The sequence below is a fragment of the Schistocerca serialis genome, chromosome 1 (genome assembly GCF_023864345.2).
Source record: "Schistocerca serialis cubense isolate TAMUIC-IGC-003099 chromosome 1, iqSchSeri2.2, whole genome shotgun sequence".
In the NCBI taxonomy this organism is placed as follows: Eukaryota; Metazoa; Arthropoda; class Insecta; order Orthoptera; family Acrididae; genus Schistocerca; species Schistocerca serialis.
In genome coordinates, this window is record NC_064638.1 from 939,029,443 (window position 1) to 939,052,131 (window position 22,689).

The following is a 22,689-nucleotide window of genomic DNA, read 5'->3' on the forward strand; positions in this document are numbered from 1 at the left end:
GAACCATTCTTTGAGTCCATCTCATTATTCGTCCCAGTTGTTTTGCTGTTGTTACACTACAGCAGACTGTTTGTGCACTTTGTCGGTATGATGCTCCCAAGTTTCTAATACCATTTACTATGAAGAAATTCAAATATTGTTTGTACATCTGGCCTGTTGTTTTCTGCGCTTAAATAAGAAACCTTCTAAAAGTTTGAAACACAGTACCAAACTCCACCAAAAGTTGAAATTCTAGAGTCTTGAAAACTCCCGACTACGCGATTTTTATAACAGGTGTTTATAATTAGAGTCAGCTTCTCAGTGGGCCGTAATTATCGTACAGCAGCGAAATTTGGCAGATATTCTGATACGTTAATCGGAACCGATTAACGCAGGAAAAAAAATAGCTCCAATTTTCACCACCAGGTGGGTAAGGAGCGTGTCAGAACTCTCCATTACATTGAGAACAATATAGTCAACTTGACGCTATTATTTGAATTGTGTAAGCAATCCGAGTGCGAAACATGGGAGCACGATTGTAAGCGTTGTTGGGAGACAACGTCTGTTTGCGAGAGTGGAAGTAGCAGCGTAGGTCGAGAGCTCGGAGACAGAAGACGTGTGACGCTGCCCTCACGTGTGTGCTTGCAGGTCTTACCACACTCAAGGCCTGACTTCATTTATATATCCAGGAGAGGTTTAGATGGCCTAACTACGCTTTAAGATGGAAATGAAGGTAAAATTCGCAATCATAGCGCAAAAGCAATTGCAGGGTTAGGCTCGTGATTATTAATCCGAGTCTGCAATAATCCCACATTTCGCTTGTCAGTTAAAGAAGCCTCATTATCCTCCAATTAATAATAATTATTCTCCACATCTAATTAATAAATGCTGTGGTTATTAAATGTTAATGTAACTTCGAAATTGAAATAATTTCTTGATCTGGCACTCAGGCATTATTGACACCAATTTCATTCTCATGATGCTTCTGAAGTTTTAAATAGATACAAAATATGAAATCCCTTCTCACACGTTATTTAGTTGTTAACAGGGCCCCAGCAAAATCATCTTTATTAAATTCATTCATAGTAACAATAAGCGAGTGAGTGCACAACTTAAGGTCAAAACAGAGACTCTGACATACCACAATATGTCATGTACTCTAATCCAGCAAATTACGTTGCACAAGTCAGATTCTGTGTCACTTGAAAATTCCTTTTCAAAAATGCATTCAGATAGCTTAGGTATTCATTGATACAGGTTCATTTGTTCCTGTAGTTTTTCATATTCAAATACACTGACAGATAGCTTATCCGAATGTTAGTTTTAAGTTTTTCATGTAACGATCTGCTGGGGGCTTAAATGACAGTGCAACTGACACTCATACAGCACGCATACCGTGTTATGCAGATTAAATTCTGTTTACTGATAGCTCAGGTTGTTTATCGAGTTCATTTTCAAAGACGAACATGGGCGATATTGGCAGTAGCTACGTCACAGTGGAAATCTGGAGCTTTGAATACAGGAAAGTCGTATGGAAATGTTTTCATACGTAATGGACTGAGAACGGGACGTGAGGGGAAAAGGTCAAACAATTGAGAATGGCATAATGTTGATTTTATTATTAAAGGCCGCTTGTAGAATTTTTTGAGTATGAGCACCACAGACGTCGACGAAATGTTGCATCCGTAAAACGAAGCGATCAACAGTTGGTCGCAGCAGTTCTGGTGGAATCTGAGCAACGTGGCCTTCTGATCAAGACCGAACGTGTCCCCGGTAAACGTGTTGTTTTGAATATCACCAGAGGCAAAAGTCACGTGGCTTCAGAGCAAGCGTTCTTGCAGGCCACGGATCTGGAATACCTCTGGAGGTACCACTTTCGTGGAAGCTTGCATTAAGTAGGTCTTTCACTGGGCGTTCGACATGCGGTGTTGCCCCACCTAATTCGAAAACAGTGGTTTCCACATAGTTGCCTTCTTTCAAAACAGGTATCACATGCTCTATTACGAGGTCTCGAAAACGTGCAGACGTTGTGGTGCATCTGACATGCCCTCTCGATGTATTCCCTTCAAAGATGAACGGACCGAGAATAAAGGCGCTTGTGAATCCACACCACACAGTCACATACGACGAGTGTAGTGGCCTTACCTATACAATACGAGGTTGAAGAGTACCCCAAATTCGGCAGTTCCTTGTGTTCACTACACCCTCCATGGAATATTCCCGGTCACATGTCATCAACTTCGAACCGTGCCAGTAATCGAAGAGCAGATTCAGGACATTGCTTCGGATCATGAGGTTTCAGTTGGCCGTGGGACAGACAGCTCTCGTGACACTGCACGAGCACCAGCACTAGCTGGGGCACGTGCTGCATGGTCAGTTACAGCAACAGCAGCCTCGTCAATAATTTCCACCGGGATAGGACGCCTACCTCTTCCACGTGCCACAACAAGCTCACCCGTGTTTTCGAATTTTATTATGATCTTCTTTAAACAATTCAATGACATCGGAGCTCTTCTCAGACCTTTCAGTCGGCGATACTCTTTCAGAGCAGCATTGTTTAACTGCTTGCGTTCACATAAAACAGTTTCACTAACAGCGCACGGTCTCTCTTCTGAATAGCCATACTGCTCACTCACGTTGTGGCTTGCCAAATGACAGCGCGAATGTCATGCCATGTTACAAAGAATATACAGCGCCTGACTTGCACCTGGTGGTCACAGTTGGAATCTATTCCGCATTAACGTAGCAGCGTGTCTACTAAGTTTCGCTGATACACGATAATTCTAACCCACGCTGAATCTCCATGAGTAGCCGCACCATTATTACAGCCACACGGTATTTAGGCAGTTTCACGACTCATCGTATGCAGACGTTATATCATACATATAATGCGTATTGCTGGGAGCACGATATTTAAAAACGACTCAGATAACAGGCTGTGCATTACATATTAGTTAGGAATTCCGCATTCAAATACGTCATCGATCAGTGCAGTGAGCTGGAGATCTCTGTTTTGAAACTGACCAATGTCCTTCCTGATTTTGCTTTTTCTGCGCACTCGTCCCTAATTTAAGCAGCTTTCCTTCGCTTTCTTCTATAGGATATCTAAATCTGGACTAATCAAACACCCAATACATCCCACTTTCATCGTATGCAGACGTTATATCATACATATAATGCGTATTGCTGGGAGCACGATATTTAAAAACGACTCAGATAACAGGCTGTGCATTACATATTAGTTAGGAATTCCGCATTCAAATACGTCATCGATCAGTGCAGTGAGCTGGAGATCTCTGTTTTGAAACTGAGCAATGTCCTTCCTGATTTTGCTTTTTCTGCGCACTCGCCCCTAATTTAAACAGCTTTCCTTTGCTTTCTTCTATAGGATATCTAAATCTGGACTAATCAAACACCCAATACATCCCACTTTATCCTCCTGCCACAAACATTCATTGTGAATACAATGCAAGCTTTCACGACCTTTATTTATACCCTCTGTTACATTGGTTTTATAGGCATTACACCGTGGTCTAAGGAGTGTGTTAGCATGCCTACTGTGAGAGATATCCTCAGAGGCTATAACAACGTGCTTAGTTAATTTTTAAGCGTTAACTTGTTTACCTAGTTGCAATTGGCTAACTATTCAAATAAACAGTTTAACAGTTACAGCTATTGAAATAAGTGGGCATTTGAAAATTAGTGTATTATCTCTTTAGGACCTCTGAAGATGAGTCTCACAGTAGAAGAGTGAATCAGACACATGGTTTCAACCACAGCCTACTGCCTCTAGAAACCAAAGCCACTGTAGCTGTTGAATTACGCTATTGGCAACATCGCTGGCAACGGTGACTGCTGCAAAATACCTATGAGTAAGCATCCGGAACGAGGTGAAGTGAAACCACCACGGAAAACAAATTCTAGGGAAAGCGGACTTCAGACTGACATTAGTTGTAAGGCTATAAACGTTATGTAATTCATCCACGAAAGATGTTGCAAGGCGACCGTATATTTGGGAATCTTCGATACCACCTCACATTTTATGAACTGAGAAATAATTAAAACTTTTGTAAAGGTAAATCGATAGTTAAATTTACACTGAGTAACTCCAAATATTATAAAGTAATTTGATAACAAAAAGCGCTAGTACTAAAATGAAATTGTTAGGAAGAATATGTTACTCTACGGCAAACCATGTGAAGCCGTATGGTGCAATCGGTGAAAAGCGTCGTGTGCGATGTAGAAACGCTAAAACCGCTACAGGGAACGTCAAGGTAGCGGCACAAAACACACTTAGAGGTCTCGGACATCGAGAGTAGTGGACGTAAGAGAGAACCATGCCTAAAGGCTAAAGATATGGGAGAGGCGTAGGCAGGATACTGAAGGGACAAGATTGGTGTGACTACTGAATAAGAAAATTATGGAACAAGTTTTATTTTAACGAAGAAATAATGCCGTGAAACCAACAGTAACGTTGTGTGATAATAGCTGGTGCCTAGAAACAAGTTGGGAATAATAAGTTACAACTCAACCATAAATAATTGCAGGTCTTTTATTTCGTTTGATCATTTCCCTATGAAACAACGTCAAGAACGGATCGACGCAATCAAACGCAGCTCATCATTATTCTGAAGACAACACAAAGCAGATTATATGCATGTGTGCCTGAAAGTTCTTCAAAGCAGAAGATGCATGTGAACACAATTTCAAAACAGAGACTCAGGAACACCCACGATCGAGATTAAAGATTGCACGTATCCGATTCTTTCACTAACATTTCGTTGCAGTCAAATTATGTCATATGAACAGACAGTCAGAAAATACCTGGCATTTGCAGATGACCTAGCAATATTCAGCAACAACAGAGAAGAAGCCAAAGAAGCACTGGAATACTCACATGAAGCCTCTGCCAAAACAGGTCTACAGATATCATATGAGAAATGCAGTACGTGGAAAGAAAGAACAACAACATCCCAGCCATGTACACAAAATACGGAAACGTCAACAGAACGGAAAAATTCAAATATCTGGCGAATATATACAAGTACGAGAATCAAACAAGTCGTCAAGAAAAAAACGGAAACATTTCAGAAAGCCTACAAACTGACATGGACGCGCTACAGTAAAAGAAGACAGGCCAAACTCAGGCACTACAATATTGTTGTACTACCAGAAGCACTCTACGACCACAATCGGAGAATCAGCCATCACAGAGACAGAAAAAATAGAACGTAGAATCCTGAGAAAAAATTTTGGAACAGCACACAGAGATGGTATACAGATGAAGAGACCAACCAAAGAATTACATAGTTTGGAACTTAAATAGTGGCAACTATTTATTCACAACCGACACAAAAGAGTTACATGTTTGCACCTGCTACTGTCCTTCAAAGTAATCACCAGCGTTGTGTAGAACCCGTTGCCAGCGTTGTGGAAGGCGTAGTATACCGTTTTCAGAGCCTGTTCTGTCGATGGTGCGAATGGAGCGGTCTAAAGTTACGGTGACTCTCGTGTACGACTGTGATGGTGTTATCCTAACGCATTACGTTCCTCCACAGCAGACCGTCAATGCACAGAATTACTGCTCGTTTTTGGATCACCTACGACCAAATTTGCGAAAGAAGCGGCAACACTTCCTGCCCAACCCACCCATCATTTTGCACGACAATACGCGGGCGCATACAGCGCAAGCTGTAGCTGCTCTGTTCGGTCGAAGGGACTGGGAAGTACTGTACCATCCACCATACCCCCCGGCCTTAAGTCCTTGTGACTTTGATTTGATTCCGAAGATGAAGGAACCACTTCGTGGCATTCGTTTCAGAACTGTTCCAGAGATTCGACAGGCAGTAGACCGCTCCATTCGCACCATCAACAGAACAGGCTCTACTAACGGTATACTATGCCTTCCACATCGCTTGCAACGGGTTCTACACAACGGTGGTGACTACTTTGAAGGGCAGTAACAGGTGCAAACATATAACTCTTTTGTATCAGTTGTGAATAAATAGTTGCCACTATTTAAGTTCCAACGCACAGAGAGACTCACAGACAGGATCAGAAAACGCCGACTAAGATTCCTTGGTCACATACATAGAATGAATAACAAAAGACTCACAAAGAGGATTTTTGATGTTGTAAACAATTCAACAAAAAAAAACAGTTGGTTTCAAGAACCAGAATACGATCTAAAACAAGTAGGGATCAGTACTGAAAAAATAAATGTAAGAGACAAATCCTGAAAAAAAATATAAACGTGAAGTTTGACGTAAAAGAAGGGAAGCAAACAGCAAAATATGGACACAGAAAAGAAAACAGCAACACCGTCAGAGAATGAAGAGTTTTTGGGAAAATAAAAAGCAGAAGGAAACAAGAAAAAATGGATAATCATATAACATTGAAAGTTAACCAGTGTCCTGAAGGCAAAAATGTGTAATAATAATAATGTCAACAGACATAAAAGTCTCTTACACAAATAAACATATAAAATTAGCACTTAAAAATTAAAGAAAGCATTAAAATAGCAAGAGTAGACACGTTGTACTTGGCTTTCTATGCCCGGATTTTAGTCGACAGAAGCAGTATAAACAGTTATAATGAAAGGCAAAGAGTAACGTGGCTTATAAAAGATTCTTTCGTACGAGTCTTGAGTATTATTCATCAATTATTTATTTTCTTCCCCCATACGCCTAGTAAAATGGCCACAATGAGAAAATCGGAGAAATTAGAGCTAATTTGTAAGTTTATTGACGATTATTTTTCCCGTGCAGTATTAGCGAATGGAACAGCGAAGTAGGTACGAACAGGAAACATAGTGGTAGCGGCAGTACCCTTTGTAGCACGCCGTAAGGTGTCCTCTGAAGTGTAGATATAACTGGATATTCATTGTGAAGTCTATCATGGAATATTCGTATTCGAATTTTAATCTATTTTCAGCTGAAACCAAATTATATTTTACGTTAGATACCTGCGGAAATGTATAGTGAGAATTAGTGAATGATTAGTCGCAAAATGCACTACCAACGAATGCAGCGCACGTGATTTGTCTCGCAGTTCGAACAACAGTAGCGAAAAAATAATTTTTCCGGCATTGTCGCAAAATGTAATTTAGTTCGATGCAGCCCTCTTTGTGCTCGGCAAACGTTATTTTCCAATAAACGCTACGGGAGTTAACATAAAAGCGCTGCGAGGGGACTTTGACAATAATACCAGCTCAGCGTGTTGGATCCGTCGCCTAGCAACGGAATGGAACGGGCGCATAACGAGGAAACCGAGTTAGCAGCCCCTATCAGCGGCATCACCCATTACTACAGGCACGGGGCCACGTGGCGCTGTGAGCGGCAATGGATCGCAGACAGAATCGATTTCAGTACCTGGTGAGTACGGCTATTCAGATGCGGACGTTTCTCCCCTTCTCTTTCATTAAACGCCAATCGGGAGAATACAAGCCTATTCCGATGCTTCTCTGTGATAGAAAGGGATTTATGCAGAGAGGTAGTTGCCATCGAGACATTCTTGTTTATCCGTAATGTTCCAGGAAAACTGCAGTACTGACTTTGTGATACGAATATGTTAACTTTTAAAACCCTTGCAGAAAATTTTTGTAATAGAAGAATCCCCCTTTCCGCCTACATCCGGAAGCATTGTTATCGAACCGAGGCTTGTTTGAGCTGTAAGTTCTTCATGAGAAAGAAAATCTGTTTGAGCTGTCCACGGTTTGTCAGACTACAATAGTAGCTTACACGACTGTGAAAATGCAATAAATTCTTCAAAAGTTTCGCGTACTATTATTTTCTGCTTCGTGCAACACGCAAATATTTTTACTCCCACTTCCATGACATCCATCACTTCTTAGTGTATTGTGCTGAATTACGATCTCCAGGTACCTAATACAGACAATGGATTCAATGTGTTTTACGTATTATAAAATCTTATAATTTCTACCATCGGATAGTTCATCTATGCCACTGGATTATAATAATAATGTAAATAGTGATGTGAGGACACTCATGTTTTTTGCCACTAAAGGTTGGAGATTGTTAAAAACGAGATGTATCTAGTTACTTAACCAGTGATCAAGTTTTGTTATTAAAGGCGTAATAAAAGCCATCCTATCGATCATAGTTGATGAGTACTGGTTTCGGTAGAAGTTGAATTCTTCTACAGACATAGCTTATTCACCTGTCCCTTATTCTGCTAAAGTCTCCTGCTGGGGTTCAGTTAAAAGTACCTTGTCGCTGATCTTCAGCTCCGAGAAGTCTGAGAACGCCTGACCCGCTGATAATTCATCTGGGTGTAGAAGAATATTCGGTACTAGCTGTCGGCTTTGACCTGCGACGTAATGGCTGCTGTGACATCACATTTTGGTGCGTGTTTTGAATTGAATTTCTGTGTAGCCTTACATCTGATCGATCGTAATCTCGTTGGTTTATACAGAAAGTAATTTGTTAATCTTTGCGCGGGATTTGACATAGCTTTTCAAGTATTAGTAGCATCGCGAAATATGGAGGTGGGGGCAAGTTCTGCACCTGATTTTGGTGTGGAAAGTAGTGGGAATGGGGAACAACACATTACTCAAGTTCGTTTCACTATTGTGTAATTAGCTGACGAATTGAGGGAACCAATTGATGTAATCAGTTGTGCTAGACAGTGCATTCAATTGTTTGCTATTATAAGAGAAGTGCTTGCTGCAACGAGATGACATTGCGCAAGGTTTCGAAGAAGTGCACGAGCGATTTGTATATGTAGCGCTGTGCAATAGATAGTATGTTGCGGTCTATTCGTGGAGGGACATGGTTTGAGACATGAAGTCTTCCTGTGAACAGTATTTTCTTACTTTCTTATTACTATTATTATTTTATTTTTGTTTGAGATCTCCTATTTGGCTTGCTGCTCATGAGACCGAAACAGACTGTAAAACTGTTTAGGCTGATATTCGTTTTGCCGGAAAGTTTGTTCGGATTTTGTTATGAGAAGGGGCAAAATTGGTGGGCTGAGGGTCATTAAAGAAAGGAAAAAGGTGAGAGAGGGCACGATGTTGTTGGATCATGGATGAGGAGAGCAGTTGTTTCAGGGATCCACCCTTCTCAAGACATGACTTCTAAGGTAACAAAGTAAGTAAAGATAGGACAGCTTGTACGATGTTTCAGTTAGTAAAAAGTTATACAGCAGATGGATCAATGATAATGTCAGATGGGTGGGCTAGTAATAAGGGATTGGACGAAATTGGTTACATTCATTCGTTTGTGAATCATTCTGTTGAATTTAGAGACAGAGAAACAGGGGCATGCACAGACACAATTGAAGGGTATTGGAGGGCAATAAAAAGTATTATTGGGTGAGGGAAATGCAAATTTCAGTTTTACATAACCATTTAGATGAGTACTCCCGGGGGCTGAACAATCCGCAAAATCGTCGCTCGTCGCTGGTTTGAAATTCTTTTGGAAGGTGTAGGGAGATTGTATGTGCCAAACAAAGAGAGTTACGGTTCTGTTTTGGAATGGCGGTGCATTTTTCGTTTTTCTGTTGTAATTTTTACTATTACTTCTATTTCGTTAATCTTGTCTCGTGTTTGGTTTTGAAGTATTAGGATTTTTTAACTAGTTCATAGATAGCCCTGATTTCTTAGACGTCAACTTGGGGAGGGGGGGGGGGGGGGGGTACTAATCTGACGTCGGTAAGTACTGATGCGTATCCTGTTAACATAATTTTCATTTCTATACTGATTTAGTCTAACAGTGACTTGCTGTGTGGTGATTCTTGTATTGTGTTGATGTTGGCAGTTATTTGACACTGGTGTTAGCGAATTTGTAGATAGCAATTGGGTAAATGACGAGAAGGCGGTAGAGTAAATGAGAGATGTATTATTTCGAAATATTGAAGAAGTTACGAATTTCCAAGAGAGTGATTACCTCATGAGTCAATACAACAACTTAATGTCACGATAATGGATTGGTTTAGCCGGAGGTTGAGGGTAGAATAGAATGTGACGATTTGGAGCGAGTTGGAAAAGCTAACGAATCTTTCAGTGGAAGAGGTGTTCGTGGTGACACAACGATCTGTAACGTGACCTGAGGTCTAGGTTAGGATGGAATGCAACAGTTTGGTTGTGAGTTTGCGAAGCCGACAAACGTGACAGTGGAAATACTTTCTGTGTGACAGACTGATCTGTAGCGTAGCCCGAGGTATAGGTTAGGTTGGAATGCAACAGTTTCGTTGTGAGTTGCCAACGAATCTGACAGCGGAAAAGCTTTCTTCGGTCGCAGACTGATCTGTAGCATAGCCTGAGCTCTGGGTTAGATTACAGTTCAACAATTTCCTTGTTAAAGCCAAGAAAACTGTATGTGTTCAGAGACTCACTCGTAGTGTAGCAAGAGATCTGTGTTAGGTGTAATGTGCAAATTTCGTTCAGGTGTCGAAGGAAACGAATTCAACATGAATGTACGGTGCCTGGTTGAGCTGTATGTGATATATAATGCTCTTCTCATTATCCTGCTTGTATTTACGACTTTACCGAATATTTGCACTCTGTGGTTCAGTTAAGAGCTATTAGTAGAAAACTACAGCTGATATTATCTATGAATGAGTATTGTCGTTGGCTGACAGTATACTAACTATTTAACGCTATCAGTTTGTTCGTTGTGATGCTTGTTTGAATTAGTTCCGAATATGAATCGATTTACGGGAAATCATTTGTTATAGGTATTTCGCTGTTTCCAAGTATAATACGAACTACGGCTATTTGGGAAGCAAATATTATTTCCGAGAATCATGGGATTATCATCAGTATCAGACTCTGGAAAAGTAGCTGAGCCTCTAAGTGTATTTCTAGTTTACCTTTTTGTATGATGGTTTTGATTCTTTCGTTTAGTAGCTTGGTTTCTTTTTTTATTTACATGTGGTATATTTTGAAAAAAATAATGTATATTTCTGGGGTTTTCAACAGACACCGGTAGTTACAGTTCTCGGTTATGACTCAATTTAATGTTCAACAGTTAATGTGCTGTATTTGGGATTCCATTTCTTACCAAGAATCATTTATTTCCACTTGATATTTTACGTTCCGGCGTCAATTATACCGGGAGAGTGTGTTCTTACGATAGGGCCTGCTCGATTACTTTTTCGTTCTGCGAACTATTTCTTTCCTTACAGTATTCGTAATCCGTAAGTGTTTGCTTTGCGACGTTGTTATTTTGTTTTTCTTCACTCAGTGTTACTGTCTGTTACAATTAAGAAAACCACATTCATAAGACGTCACATTGGGTATAATATTTAAGAATTTTTCACATATTCATTACGTCTCTCGCCAAAGCCGACGGCTCGCATCGAAGACTCCTTTTTTTTCAATTCTTTTTATGTCTGTAGAAGAATTCAACTTCTACCAAAACCAGTACTAATTAACTATGATTGGTAGGATGACTTTTATTATGCCTTTAATAACAAAACTTGATCACTGGCTAAGCAACTAGATACATCTCGTTTTTAACAAACTCCAACCTTTCGTGGCAAAAAACATGAGTGTCCTCACATCACTATTTACATTATTATTATTATCTTCTGGTCGTTGGTACTTCTTGGCCCCATGGTTATTACGCAATATTCTTTGCTGCCTCCGATTACTTTGGCGTCATGATGCCAAGGACAACTTGGTGATCTTGGGACCGCAGAGTGCTCATGGTCTATAACCCATACAAAAATTACAAAATATACGAAAAATACTTGCTGCTTAGTGATAATTAAACTTTTAATTTATGGACGATTTTTTTCATACAAACAAACAATAGATTTTCTGATAATAAAGCTTGTTCATTTACGTATATTTAAAATTGGTACGAAATATCACCCTCAATCAACGAAATGATTTATTTACGAACACTTTGGCTACAAACCATCTGCGAAATCTCGTACGCTCACACCCTTCATAAACTTCTTCCCTTGCCATCCACCTCTAGTATCACATTTTTCAGAATTTATTCTATTTACAGAACAACTTGATATTTAACAGCCCCTGCAGCACCACATTTTCAGTATTTCCACATTCTTCTTCTTTAGTATTCCTATAGTTTACATAACACATCCACACAATCCAGTACTCAAAACGTACAGATTTAGCAACTTCCTCAGTTAATACTGTCTTCGTAATCATATCTGTCTCTTCCTGCTGAGGATATGTTGCAGTTAAGAGCCTGCAGCATCCAGCAGTATTTCCTGATTTACTTTTTATTTTCACGTGTTTCTGTGACGAAGTGTATTATACTTTACAATTTGATATTCAACTTTATAAAATTTTACTGATGTGTTTCTGTTTGCACAAGTAGGTGAAAGGTAAGTACTACAGATTTAACTTACTATCAGTCGTACCCATGTTTATGTCGTCCGTATTACAAGATCTAACGTTTAGGTGATCCGTAACTCGTGGTCTAAGCCTTATGTTATCTTCAGCCCGAGCTCAGAGTTTCATTACATTCATGTTTCATTACTGATCTGTAGTGTAGGTCTATATTTTACATAACTCCCTGATATGTTTTGTTTCTCTAATTATAAAGAACGTTTAGACTTCTATACACAGTGAACGACCTCACTGTGTCTAGCATTCTACATTTTTGGTTTACATAACGATTCAGTTATGGATTTAATGACAACCTGATTGTAATTACGTTTGTTACTCGCACTTTGGTCGTGAGATATTGTATCTTAAATATGGGATGACAAACTCTATGATTGTAATTAACGTCTACAAATGTCTTCTGTATAATGTTATTATTGAACAAAAAAAATCTGTGATTTAGGATTTATTTGCTTCTCCAGTTTTATGATGTAGTGTTATGTAGCTTTTTCTCCCTATGCTGTACTCAGTGTATGCCATTTGTTGATAGTAGCCACAGCAAGATGCCAAAATTGAACTAGTCTTGTATCATTTGTTCTCTCTGACTTCTTATAATGTCTCCTCATATGTTTTTAGTCTCTGATATTACACTCTTTCGTGATCTTATGTTACATGTGCCTTTAATGACATCCACCTGTTAACTGTCGGTAGTGTTTGGACAACCTGTCTGTGTGATTGATGACGTCGACTAAACTATGTGTATTTTACGTACCACTAGGAGACGTCGTTGTAAGTGGCATGCTAGTGAGTCATGTATGAGTACAATGCATTTTTGCACCAACTAAGTTACTGATTTGTAAGTAATGGCTATGGTTTCGATGTACAAAAGTACAGTTCTTAAATTTTTCGATCTTTTCGTCTGCGTACAGTACATACGTTTTTGTGTTTTTGTTATTTAGTCCTCCAGTGATGGCGGTTGCTAAAGCCGAAACTGGTAAAGAATAAAGTTGAGTGTGTAGAGCTGATGTCTATACAATGCTTTTCTTCAAATATTTAATACCTGTAGCAAGTTACTTACACAAAGTAATAATCTTTTCTCTCATGTAATAAAATTAGCTGCGTGATTCTATTTTGCTTAAAAATGTCGTCTACGATACTTTCTCTAATGTCTTAACGTTTATCTGATTAATGATAATATTTACAAACATAATCTCAATCGTTTAGTGCTATTATGCGATGTCAATTTACTAAATGAGGCAATTGTGTTCTTCTGCAGCGCCGGCGTTATTTTGAAGACCATCAAATTTTAAGTCACGATCCGCTCACTGCTGTTTTGTGTTGACACTTCTGCTACGTTCACCTAAATGGAATGATTACATACAGTCAATCCCATATTTTCATGTTTATTACATATTAAACACTGCTTCTTTCATTACTGTGACGTTCTTTCAGGTTGTCATTTTTCTTTTCCACCTGTTTTCCTGTCTTTCGCTGCAGTCATGGATCCCTTTCCTCATTCCGAAACTCTTCGGTAAACTGTTGACATCTTTAATTCGTCGTCTGCTTCGACCATTCACAGTCCTTACCTTTCGTTATCTTTCGACGTTGTTAATAACACCAGTGGTGAAACATGTTTCGATTCCGCTTTATTGTTTATTTGTAAATACAGCGTGAAACAGATATGGAAGATCTGCTAACAGCCAAACCGATACGCACTAGGAGCACCTCTGTTTCAGTACGCCACACAAGCTAATAATTTTGCTGTACCCGCGAGCCTCGACTGTATGCGCTGCAAACGCCACCTCATCTCTCAAATTAATCCCTACCCTCGTCTGCTCTACACCGTCCTCCGCCGATGCCCTTTACCCTCCTCCGTATCCCCCCTCCACACTTCACACGATGTTACATTTTCATCCCAAGCCGCAATATGACGTCAGTGAACTTCTAGGATGTTCTATAATTGAGCCTCGCACCGTGTCGGGCAGTACGAGTATCATCATCAAAAATGTGACGTGATGCGTCATGTCTAGCGCATTACTGTACGGCGTTTTGTGTCTGTTACCGTCGTACTGCAGCGCTTCCGGAGTACCGGTTATTACATGTGTACTGCCGGCTCAGTTAACACGTATCGTTAAACCGAATATTGCAGAAGGCTAATTTGAGATTACGCCATCGAACGATCACGTATAATCGTACTACAGGAAGCATATAGTTTCCAACGAGAATCATATGGACACCTTACATTGGCTCTAAGCTTCGTCATGAGCTTGTTTTATTTCCGGCGACTGCATTGGCACCTCGCAAAAAACGAAATTGCAAATCTCTGCTGAAAGAAGATATATTAGGGTTTAACGTGTCATCAGTAAGGAGGGTAACAGAGTCTGCCAAGAAACGTACAAAAGTATTCCTTAAGACACTTAGGAGAGACACCAAGTGTAGAGGGTGTAAATTGCAAGTTGACAAACCAGAATAACTCGAAAAATAACCTTCATACGAAAAAATGTGTAGAATCCAAAGTTGATTATTTTCGAGGGGGACATCTGCTGGTGCTAAAATTAGCCCGCCACCCCGGCCCCCTGGGAGTGGGGCGGGAGGCAACGTTAAAATTCCAAAAGGGAACCCCAAATTTCTTAATGCAGAATCAGAGTGTACATAAAAACTACGTACATTTTGTCTTAAATATTTCTTTTGATTCTTGGTAGTTAGCGCTGTAATTCAAGAAAATCCATGTCCTCATTTATGCGTGGAAAATGTTTTCGGATAAATAAAAAATACTTATTTACTTTGTAAATTTTGGTTCGCTAAAACTAAAACTCTCTCCCCATAGGGTGGGGCTTGAGAGAGAGGAATTAGAGTTCTACAAACTTTGACCCAAATATTAATTTTTTCCGCAAATTCGGATAAGTTTTGTTTTGTTCAACATTTGTGAAACTCTAATTCCTCTCTCTCAAACCCCACCCTATGGGGAGAGGTTTAGTTTTAGCAAATCAAAATTTACGAACTAAGTAAGTATTTTTTATTTATCTGTAACCATTTTCCACACAAAAACGAGAAAACGGATTTTCCTGAATTACAGCGCCAACTACCAAGAATCAAATGTTGAAGTCATAATGTACGTAGTTTTTTTTTATGTAGAATCTGATTCTGCAGTAAAAATGGGGGTTCCCATTAGGAATTTTAAAGTTGCCTCCCGCCCCACCTCCATGGGGCTGGGATGGCGGGCTAATTTTAGCACTAGCAGATGTCCCCTCGAAAATAATCAACTTTGGATTCTACACATTTTTTCGTGTGAAGCTTATTTTTGGAGTTATTCTGGTTTGTTAACTTATAATTTTCACCCTGTATATAAGACCTGTACCTGTAATGAAGAACGGTGAGTCAAAAGTAAACCTTAAAGGAGTAAAATTCCTAAAAATTTTCTATCCGTATGGCAACTGGCGGGAGTTATCCTTCTATTTCGACAAATGACCAACAGTTTGCATCCTCTCGTTGCACCATAGAAAAGGAAGCTCTGTCAGCGCAAAGATGATCGCCTCATTGTCTATTAGCAGTGTTTCTTGAGTAACGAAGCCACAGCCCCGCAAGGTGTGTTGTGTATGTGTGTGTGTAGGGGGGGGGGGGGGGGGGGGCGAGCCGTGGCGGCGAGGGTCCCTTCATGTACTTCCCCTCCCACTTGCAGACGCCTATTGCCCCTTGGAATCTCTTCTGCAAAGGTTTATTCGCCAGAGGGTTCTCATATACTTGCAGATGCGATTTCCCTTGGGTCCGATAAACCTGTCTTTAATCACCTATAAAATTTAGTATCACCTGTAAACTTTAGTTCTTGTAGTATAACACGTCACGGAACTAACCAAATCATTCAATTCATATGAAAAATGGCAATTTTAGGTACTTTCCCTTCCCTCAAAGAATTTCTGCTGACATTCCTGAATGAACCTCTTAACTCGCGGAAACCCATCGCAGGATGAGAGCGCATTATGGTGGTTCGTTTGTGTCCCCAACGCAAGCGTACGAGTGGTGCAGAAAATTTAAAAGAGTCGTGACTTCTGTCAAAGAGCCTCCTCGCCCGAGGCCGGTATACCGCACAGTGACCAACGGAAAAATTGCCGCAGTCGAATAGCATGTGAAGGAAAATAGGTGTTTTACAATACATAAAAGCCACCCATTTGAGTATTAGTGTTGGTTCAGCCAGTGGCGTAGCGTGGATTCCTGCCACCTGGTGCGAGCTGTGAATCTGACGCCGGCTCCCCTTGTTTTGCAATCAAGCAAAAACTAATTGAGACCTTTGACATTTCTAAGCGGTATTAGCTTAATACTTACGAAGATTTATTTCGCTGCATTATTTTTTGTATGTCTTCTACGCTTCCCACTGGGTTGAACAAATCGTTTTCGGAGGTTATTTGTGCAATTTATGTGTGAGTTCTACGTAACAGCAAAAAAAAAACCACACCTCATAAATTTAAGACAGCTTCAATAAAGGAAAGCCGCGCGGCATTAGCCGAGCAGTCTCAGACGCTGCAGTCATGGACTGTGCGGCTGGTCCCGGCGGAAGTTCGAGTCCTCCGTCGGACATGGGTCTGTGTGTTTGTCCGTAAGATAATTTAGGTTAAGTAGTCTGTAAGCTTAGGGACTGATGACCTTAGCAGTTACGTCCGATAAGATTTCACACACATTTGAACATTCGAATAAAGAAAATATATATACATTCATGCAATGAGAAATAAATAATATGCTACATCTGAACCTACAGGAAATGGGATTTCATAGCAATAAATTATCTAAATTATGCTCTTCTTATTTGATTCTGGGAAGTACTTTTACGTATATCAGGTCTATAACAATTCCTTATCAACAGGACCTTACTAGGCGTTTCCATTTCTCACTATACAAGGTGCATCCAATCTGCGTATCGACAGGTACGCTCCGTTTCGTCGGCTTACCACCAGCTGACGGGATGAATTCAATTAAACCAGGCGTCGATGCGTTCAGGATAATTTCACCAATCACAAGAGCTTACCTTGGTGTATAAACTTTCAGTGACGTCCGAAATAAAACATTGGTAACGAGTAGTCATGCCAGGAAGTGACATCGAGGAGGAAACTGCTAATGCCACGGAGAAAAGTATTAGTAGCAGAGGAGAATGAATATTGAACTAGGGCAGAAGCCAGTCAGTCTCTTATCACAGCACTTGTTGCCTGAACATATAATCTACAACGAATGTCCTCCAGACTAAACATTTAGATGACCTAACAAAGAACCCTTGCGGAGTCTAGAGCAAAGGAGACGTCCTGTGGGGCACGGGAACGAAATGGTAGATTTATATATTTTTTTATTTTGCATCTCTGATTTCGATGGTTAGTGATTACGTATTAACGTAAGCAGGGCATTATCTTTCGGTGGTAGCCACGTGTTAGGTGTTAGCGGTAGTTGTTAGTTGAAGACTGAAGGGATAATGTTGAAACTTCTAAACTCGTGTTTGTAAGTCACAGGCTGGTCTCTGATTAATGTATAGATCTTATTTTGGTATCGAAATGCGTAAATCCCAGTGAAGGGGACAGAACTGCGGTAAAATTATATTTTGACGGGAAGTACGTGAGAGACACGCTACACGATGCGAAATCCTGGCTAGCCCGTGCATCAAACAATTCGCCTGCGAGAGAGTAATCCATTTCCAATGATATTTACACATGTTATTTGCCGGCCGAAGTGGCCGTGCGGTTAAAGGCGCTGCAGTCTGGAACCGCAAGACCGGTACGGTCGCAGGTTCGAATCCTGCCTCGGGCATGGATGTTTGTGATGTCCTTTGGTTAGTTAGGTTTAACTAGTTCTAAGTTCTAGGGGACTAATGACCTCGGCAGTTGAGTCCCATAGTGCTCAGAACCATTTGAACATGCTATTTGACTGCAAAACAAATGGCTCAGATTAAAATGTTGTTCCTGAATATTGTAATCTTTATCTTTAGTCTTGAAATTACTGTACCAGAACTGTTAATTTATTTACGCAGCAAATAAACATAAAATGTAACACATCTGATTTTCTGATACAACTGCTTGAAAACTCACTAGATAGAACTTTTCTGAAATCTTCAACTGATTTGAAATTTCTGAAATGATATGTTTACAGATACATTCCGACAATCACTGTGGCTTACAGTGCACATAAATTTTGATGTTAATTAATGTGTTGGCCTATCTGTGCTCACAGAACACTTGTATGCTCTGCAACCTTTTCGCCATAAATCTTGACATGTGCAGTGCAAGAGGGCATCTTGCCAATTTTCATAAAAATGCTTCTGCAGCGAACAACTCGCGATGTGCATTGCGAGTATACAAACACATTCTCATAAAGTTAAAGAATGAAAAGTCAGGAACTAAACTTAACTACTGATAAATGAAAACGAAGACTCCAAGAGAAACTATGCTTCATTAAGCAATAACAACAATACACCCTTTCATAGAGTTCTCACAACAGATCAGCATACTAATTCTTAAAACTTTCTTGTGCATCATCCCCTTCCTTCAGGGGAGTTAGAACGGAAAAAAGATTTTTTTCACATTTTCGGATTTTTACCTAATTATAAAATTTGTAATTTTCCGAATAAAATGATATTTATATCACTTATAAACTCACATGGGAAGTATTTTATTTTATGTTTTTAAATATAATCTACTCCGGCTGAAAATGTTAAAATTTTTACGTGCATTACTTCAAGGTCTAATAAAATCGTTAATTTTTTATATAGAAGGCTTTGGACTGCTGTGTTATAAAGGCCACGTCCAGGAGAGGATGGGCACCAGGGTGAGATAGTTGAAACAAAGTCTGAGAGAGAAGAAACTTTCTAATGGTAAAACCATAAGAGGCAGGCTGGGCGACAAAATGATTGATGAACTACAGCAGAGTTATGGGATGGCCATTAGAAATAATAATGAGCATTTGTTGGAAACGAAGCAGGCAGTATGGGCTACCTTCTTCCACAGACTGTCAACTGATGAAAAACCAGTACACCACCTTTGCCCTCCTGGACCTGATTCATGGTGCAATTACCCAATGCCCAGTTCTCGAACAGTTGATACAGCCATAAACATTCCAACCCAGCAGCAGTCATGGATATCATAAAACCTATTTACAGAGACCTGGCAAGTCCTGTATTACTGAAGAAGTGTCTGCATGGTCAGACTCAAAATCCCAATGAGTCGTTCAATGAACTTATTTGGACTCGCTTACCAAAAATGTTTTTGTTGGAATGAAGACACTAAAGTGGGGGTCAGTGATGCTGTTATTGCTTTTAATGATGCAACATTGGTAGAGTCAAAATGCTATAGCATATGGGAATTAATCCTGAAGCAAACTGCATCAAAGAACTTGAACTAATGGACAAGGTTCGCATTGATAAAGCAGAGTATGCAATACAGTTGGCTACTAAGGAGACTTGAAAGAAGAAAAGAAGAAACAACTTGGAAAAAGATCAAGAGGATGATACACAGTATGGTGCAGCGTGCTTCTGAGGGATTAAAAATATAAAAAAAGCATATATTAAGTGAGTTACAGTCTGTTGAAACTTTAGAAACCGTTCCTGAAAATTTACGTTTCTTTTTTTCCTTACATCTCAGAAACCACTTCGAGTAGAGTGTTCAAATTTGCAGGGAGTAATAACATCCATATCCTGAGAGTACTAAACTAAAAGAAGAACATAATGTTACGTATAATTAAAATTATGTAGGAAAACGTACAAAAAAGTACACAAAATTTTAACCGTGTAATTAAAACATTGTATTTCCGAAAGTAGAGTCTGAAATGCCATTATTGTAGTTCAGTAGACTCAGAATATACGGTTTAATGTCCTGTAAAAGTTTCATGTCGATGGCTATAGTGGTTCCTGAAATGCAGCGAAGTCAAGTCACTAAATTTAACACACTCATGTCAACTATCAGACAAGTCCATGTGCTTCACTATAAAATTTCTACAGCAAACTTAACCAGACGCAATGTTCCAACAATAAGAGATTACGCAGGTAAAAATATGAATAAAAAACTCAATTACGTTAAAAATTCCTCTTTTTGACGTTCTTGCATTCATATAATCTCATTTGCAGGAAATTTTCCTCAGAACGTATTATTATAAAATCCTTTTTAAATAACGCTAGCACCACTGCACGGCAGGCCAACTTCCATCCTTCTCTAAGCGAGTACATAGCCAGACTCTATAACAGACACACTACCTGCTACTCTCTACATAAGAAGTAACCTCTCTGACCACCATCTGTGGTCCCACGAACAGACTTACAAAGAATATGAAGAATATGATTCTATCGGTACTACAGAGTTCGAGTACATCTATCAAATTCACAACTTCATTCACAATTGTGCCCAAAACTTCTTGAAAATTGATGTGGCAAACAGGACAGTCCCCTTTCAATGTGTTGAGTTGTAGAGGTAATGGTTAAAGACGGCTTTGCTTTCAGAAAATGGACTTAAATATAGCTTGGACTAACTTCAGCGGCTTAATAGTTGTAACAGAATATCCTTGTCCAGCGATTTAAAGCGAATCTTTAAGTATTTCCAGAATCGTCGATAAAAGTGTAATTAACGCTGCCTTTATGGACTGTGCCATAGTTTAGATTACTTTGCCCAAAGAAACAGATCACGTCTCACATCGCCTAGCACACAGGGACGAGGGCAACGTACGTCACAAAACTAGGAAAGGGGACGTCATAAGCTCGCTACATTTTGCAGTCGTTCACCTCTAACGTCCTAGGTATCTTGTCCAGCAGAGAACAGTGAATTCAAATAAAGTTGTACTATTGACATCAAAATCATGAATATTGTGTGTATAAGTACGTAATGCCGTTGTTCTGTTATTTGTAACATCCTAGTTTATAGAAAAAACCTGTTGTGACAACACACACACACACTCCAACGATATTTCCTGCAATCGGCGGCTTTTTCTTGACCCTATCACACACGACTGAGTTCACAAGCATTTACAACCATTGTTTATAAAGTCACTGTGTCTTTAAGTACTGCCACGAAAAATGCACTGCTGTGTTTAGTAGCAATGATCTCCGTGTGATAAATAATAGTTGCAAAAAATAATAATAAACGGAATAAAATTTATTAAACTTGTTTTGGGATATTTTACAGGTAACTGTAGTCAATCTTACAAAATAAATTACATTCTTCGTTAACACTAAATGTGTTACGTACATTTTTCCGGCCTATAATTCGCAAATACTTTTTAACCTCCGACTCCATTTCGATTAAAACGGGGTTCTTCACTGATGTGACCTCAGTCAAAATGCCCTAAAATGTTTCCCTTCTTATAAAAATTTTTACCCAAGAGTGAATATGAAGTGATCTGACTTTGATCTTTCATATATTCAGTGGGAAGCATTCTCGCAGAGCAACGAAAAATATATGGGGAGCTTGAATGTATATGTAACAGAATGCAACATTGTTATGATACCTTTTAATTTCGTGGCAATCTATAAGCGTTTTTGTGTTTCCCTTATAGAAAAGACACGTTACATGAGGATGTAAGCCTTCAATTTGTAAACCGTAGAAAGTATTCACAAATGATCCTAAAAAACAGTAATCACTCCAAAAATATTGAGTATCAGCAAGAAGTCTCGCAGTTCACGAAAGGACTGACCTACCTTACACTGACTCAAAATATTGCAAAGAATTAGAAATTAAGAAAAAACTGTGGTAACCTGTCACTATTTCAAATGAGTTACGAATGAAACGTCTTTCTTAAATCAAAATTTTGCAAGGCTAACTCTCTAACGCCATTCAACAGTGTAAACTTGTACCTCTTATTCAACTGCAAAACTTTGTTAATCTCAACCCGTATTTTACAGATCTTAAGCAATTGTTAATCGGTTTCAATTTAGAGAAGCTTGTCACACAACTAGCGTTACTTGTGACAGCTGCGGGGAATGTTCTCTGCTTTATAACTTGTATTATGTATCTCGTCTTCAAATTTGGACTCAAAATAAACTTTAATAAACACAGTTGGCTAGAATCAGTTCTTTTTTACTGTCTGTTATAGCTATGAAATCTCGTAGACGCACGCACTCGAGCATAAACTCTTACATCAATATTTTAACAAGCTTGGTAGAGGTTGCGTTCCTCGTCATCAATGCCCAGCACTATAGCAGGCATTAGGGAAGCTTATTGTTCGGCCAAATTCTGGGGCTGCTGGAACCTTTCTCGAATTTTAGCTCTATCTAACAAAGAAAACACTTTTCGTTTTAAATTGTCTTCGCGCGACAAGCTGGCACCTCTACCTCCGTCGCCAGAAATGTACCTCCTACTAATTCGTATTGGACGTTCAGCAGAAATGCCAGGTTCTTCACATAAGCTTTTACCATAATGTACAGCCCTGTCTAC